This window comes from Palaemon carinicauda, chromosome 18 (assembly GCF_036898095.1).
Source record: "Palaemon carinicauda isolate YSFRI2023 chromosome 18, ASM3689809v2, whole genome shotgun sequence".
NCBI lineage: Eukaryota > Metazoa > Arthropoda > Malacostraca > Decapoda > Palaemonidae > Palaemon > Palaemon carinicauda.
This window is the reverse complement of record NC_090742.1, coordinates 122,856,936-122,862,632: the sequence shown is the minus strand read 5'-3', so window position 1 is coordinate 122,862,632 and position 5,697 is coordinate 122,856,936.

Below are 5,697 nucleotides of genomic sequence, written 5' to 3'. Positions count from 1 at the left end.
GGCGGTTGCACACACTACAAGAAACTCTCAAATTTGAGCGCTCCCGGATCTCCCATCCAGCAGAACGCCAGTTAGGGACGTTTCCAATAGGCCACCATAATTGTAGCGAATTGGTTTTCCATTATCATGTGATGGAATAAATTCCATTAATATAAAAGCTGCCAGTTTTTCTGAGCCAATTTGCCATAAGTGTTGTGTTACCTTCAGTGAGTATTTAGAAACAAAAGTACACCATGAATATAATAAAGAATAACGCAAGAGGTACAATCTTAATAAGATAATATACACATATTAGCAATTCATTTAGATAAATATACATTATTGAGATCTCTCTCAATTTCTTCTCCTTCAACAATACCAAACGAATATAACATTAACTTTTCTTTTTATGTTAAGCCTTTTTTTTTATCCTTTTTACTTTCCTTCGTATCGCCACATATACAAAAGAAATAACACACAAGTACTATTTTACAGTTCTTTACTCTCTCCACATTTTATTCCAAGGTTTTTTCTATCCCTATTTGTTATTCAAATTCTTAATGTCTGAAATGATGGTCTTGAGGCAATAGAAAATCTTTTTCTTTTCAAATAAGACAGAAGAGGTCTTGATGTTTTGGCCCCAAGAATTGATATGACTTGTAAACTCCTTCTGAAGCGTAACAACTACGTAGATTTAATAGGAAAAAATATATTTTTAAGCAGGCATACACTATTACATCTAGTTCAAACAGATGTTCATTTACAAAATTTCTTGAAAGACTGACAAGTACTTAATAACAATCTATATGAACAGATAATATTAGGAAAACTTTTAAGCTCATAAACAGTGTAATTTTATAGGCCCTACGTGTATCTTTGTACTTTACTTTATTTTATATCCTTTTCATATGACCTACAAACTCGTTTTAAATTGTCTTCCTAAGTATATTCCAGTATTAAACTGTATCATATTTCAAGTTTATTATGAATCAAGTTACTATGTTGTATAAGCACCAAATGTAGAATCTTCTTGATAATAAAGCGTTAATTATTATTATTATTATTATTATTATTATTATTATTATTATTATTATTATTATTATTATTATTATTATTATTATTATTATTATCATTATTATTATTATTATTATTATTATTATTATTATTGGATTGACTGAAGGAAGCTACTTTCTATGTAACATACGGTAAACAATAGGAACAAAATTGGCCAGTGCTGAAAGGAAAGAACAAAAATATTTTACTCTAGGCACATTAATATTAAGGAATAGATGTTGCATCATGTATTACAAGCAGTTTACACATTATCCTTTAATATAAAACAACGTTCCACTGATGTTCAGATCAAGGGAGGAAATTGATGTTTGCTATCTTCAAAAGAGAGCGCCGAATATAGGTGGCATCACTGATGGTCACTGACGGTTTAAAGATAACTTCATTAGTATTAGGTCTTTTATAGTATCTTTCATTTTAAAGGGTTTTAAAGGGTGCTCATGAATGACAGAGGCAATGGAAAGTGACATTGCCATAGCAAGCAGGACATTGCCATAGAGACTGACCATATTTACGTTATAGCTGTCCTTCGAATTGAAGACGACTTCTGCTTTGTTGTGATGGGGATGAAGTTAGATTTGTTGTCGTTGGTGCCATCTTGCATGGCTATGAAGACCAATTCTGGATCCACACACTCTGCCACACAACTGGCAAGTCAGGTCTGGGTTGACCGGGGGTATCCGATCTCGACGGTTTTGTCTTCTCTCCCTGCGATGTTGTCTTGCCTGGTTCCGGGTGTCTTCAAGTTGATTGACTCCAGCTTTACAGAGTGAGCGCCATAGTGGTCTGTCAGAGGCGTTCATTTCTAGTTGCTCAGGTTGTATGTTGCACTTCTTGAGCGTAGCTTTGATGTTGTCCTTGTACCTCTTTTTCTGACCCCCTGGATTACACCGAGCTTAAGGGAGCTGACTGTAGAGGACCTGGCGAGGAAGGCGATGTTCTGGCATACGGATGACGTTGCCGATCCACCTGAGTTGTTTTTCTGCCAATGTGGATTCCATACTCAGCAGGTTTGAACGGTGGAGAATTTCAGAATGAGGTACTTTGTCTTGCCATGTGAGCCCTAATATACGCTTTAAAACAGCGAATATGGAATACCTCAAGTTGTTTTACATGTCGACGGTAAGCCATCCAGGATTCTGCTCCATATAGCAAGGTGGACACGCAGACAGCTCTGTACACAGCTACTTTAGCTTCTGTCTTGAGGTGGTGATTTAGTAAGACTCTGGACCTGAGTTACCAAAAGGTGCGGAGGCATGATTTATCCGGGCAACTATTTCCTCATCAATATTGTGTTTTTTAGTGAAGATGCTTCCAAGGTAGATGAAGCTATCAGCTTGTTTTATGGCTTCCCTGCAATTATTTGCTGGGATAGGATTTCAGTTTTGTTGATGTTAACTTTGAGCCCCATGGCTCGGTAAATTGATGAGACAATGGTAAGGCTGCGTTGGAGGGCATCTGGTGAGTGAGCCACTAGAGCGCAATCGTCTGCATATTGGAGTTCCATTAGGTGTGTCATTGTTGTTTTTGTCACAGACTGGAGGCACCTAAGGCTGAATAAGTTTCCGTCTAGTCGAAACTGCACTTTCAATTGATCTTCTTCGTTGACTTGTTGGTGGCTCAGGAGGGTGACTGCAGTGAGGTAGATGTTGTATATCACTGGAGCCAGGACACATCCTTGTTTTACTCCAGTTTCTACCTTGAAAAGTTGTGATTTACTACCACCCATACTTACACAGGCTTGCATATCATTGTGTAAGTTCCTTAGAATGTTAAGGAATTTTGGAGGTACTCCAAATTTAGAGAGAGCAGTCCATAAAAAGTCTCTGTTCACCGTGTCGAAGGCCTTTGCTAGATCGATAAAGGCTATGTGAAGATCACGGTTTTGCTCATGGCATTTCTCTTGTAGTTGTCGGGCCACGAATATCATGTCACAAGTACTGCGTTCTTTACGAAAGCCACATTGCGTCTCTGGTAGTACATTTTCTGAAATGTGTTTGCAAAGTCTTGCAAGCATTATTCTTGCCAGGATTTTACTTGCAACGCCGAGCAAGATGATGCCTCTGCTATTGTCACAGAGAGAACGGTCCCCTTTACGTTTGTAGATGGTGACAATGTCTGAGACAAGCCACTCATGGGGGACTTCTTCCATGTTCCAAATAGAGAGAATAAGGTTGTGGAGATGTTTATGAAGTAAGTAGCCCCCCTCCTTGAATAGTTCAGCTGGTAGACCATCAGGGCCGGGGCTTTTGTTGTTTTTCATGGCCCTTGTGGCTTGTATAGTTTCTAGGAAAGTGGGGTTGGTATCTAGGATTTCTGAGTGAGGGACATCAGGGATGTTGTTGAGGATATTAGGCTCTACAGGATTTCGTTGGTTAAGGATCAAGCTGAAATGTTGTGCCCAGCGAACTATTATCTCCTTTTTGGTTTTTAGGAGGTTTCCTTCTAGAGAGCGAACAGGAGTCATGCTACTTTTTGTTTTGCCATATATGATTTTAATAGAGTTGTAGAAACTATGTTAATCATTTGCATCTTTTGTACGGTCATTCCACCAGTTATTTTCCATGTCTCTGAGTATTTTCTGCACTTCTGATCTTAGCTGTTGGAAGTTTTCTTTGAGAGCTACAGGAGTAGGTTGTGAGAGCCATGCATCGTGCGCTTTATTTTTTGCTGTGATTAGGTCATGTATACCATCAGCGTTGTTATGAAACCAATCTTGATGATGTCGTGTGGAGAAGCCAAGGGTTTCTTCTGCATTTTCCTGAATTATAGTTTTCAGTTTTGTCCACTCAGAGTCAAGCTCATTGTCGATGTTGGTTGGATCAATATCAGGGATCTCAGCCAGCTTTCTTGCTATCCCATGACGGTAGTTTTTCCGAGTAGAGGTGTCTTTCAGAGCAGGAATGTTTAATTTCTTTGAGGGAGGTTTGCGCGAAAGAAGAGGACGGATAGTTAGTTTGAGCTTAGCACGTATTAGATTGTGATCTGTGTGGCAATCGGCAACCCCTCATTGCACGGGTCTGGACAGCATCATGCTGGTCTCGCTTTTTGATTATGACATAATCAATCAAGTGCCAGTGTTTTGACCTTGGGTGCATCCGCGAAGTTTTGTGCTTGTTTTTGAGCTGAAAAAGGGTGTTGGTGATGACTAGGTTGTGTTCTGAGCATAAGGAGAGCAATCTGAGTCCATTGCTATTCATATTGCCAACACCATGATGACCGATGGCGCCTCCCCAGATGTGGTGTTCCCTTCCCACTTTGGCATTAAAGTCACCTAAGAGGATCAGTTTATCTTCCCTTGGAGTTTGGTTAATGGCTGAGTCTAATAATTCATAGAAAGAGTCTTTTGTCTCATCTTCACTGTCCAGTGTAGGAGCGTAAGCACTCAGGAGAGTGGCATAACGACCTTTTGCAAGTGGGATGCGCCAGGACATCAACCTCTCCGAGATGCCAGCTGGTGAGTCTGGGATTTTACTTAGCAGTTTTGTTTTCACTGCAAAACCGACACCATAGTTTCTGCGTTCATTTGCTGGATAACCTTTCCAGAAGAATGTGTATCCTTCTCTTACCTCTGTTAGGGTGTCCTCTTCTGAAAGACGAGTTTCACTTAAGGCAGCTATGTCAATGTTGTATCTTTGCAGTGCATGGGCGACAACAGATGTCCTGCGGTGTGGTTTGTCATTTTCATCACTATCAATTAGTGTGCGAACATTCCAGGTACCAATGTTAAGGGGTATTTTTCTTCTATTTCGACCGCAGTAGAGAATGCCTTGGTGGATGAGGTTATCCACCCAGGTGGTAGTGAATCAGCCAATGTTTAGGTTACCTTTTCTAAACCCTTTCCTGCCAGGGGTGAGCAGTGGGGCCTCCATTTCTGGCTGCTCAGTCGCACTGGAAGCTGCCAAGGGATAGACCTGATTCATGCCATCTCTCCAACGACCATCACTCCAGTGCCGCCCACGTGCAGGACTCGGGCTGATGACTTCCAGCCGCATTCTCGACCTGTCACCGTCACCCTATCCTGTCGCTGGGGGACTTTTATTGGTTGGTGGTGAGGATGAGAAATGGTGGTGAAAGCGAACGAAGCAGTGTGCTAGCGCAGAGAAAGGATTATTGTGGCTGTGGGGGTGCGCTCTTCCCACAACCACATCTTGGTCCTCCTCAACTCATGTCAGTGGCATGAACGATTCAGGACGACTGACAGCAGATTTGGGTTGCAGGGATATGCCGGAAAACCAAGTATTTCAGGAAACCGCCTTATGTGGTACCCCGCACACAGATTTTTCATTTGGGGTTTACTCCCGTAGCCTTAACCCACCCGAGGTCTGTCCACAAGGCAGTGGGTGCAGTGCTTGGTAGGCATCAGGGTGCATCCACACGCCGGTGGTCCTGCATGCCGTACCTCTGGGGCCTACTGCTGCTCCGAGATCCCCTGTTGGTTTAGCCTAGGGTTGCAAGACACCTAGTTACCGTGCGTGGCCACTGGGTGGCACAACAGGGGTCTAGGTGATGGCGAGGCTGTGTACTGGGAGGGGAAGACTTACGCCCTCAGCTTCCCTTTTCACTACGAGAGTTAGCCAGCGGCAGAAGCTGAAAGTGAAAAACAATGGGAAAGCAATCATTTGACGCTAACTGTGCTACTGCACG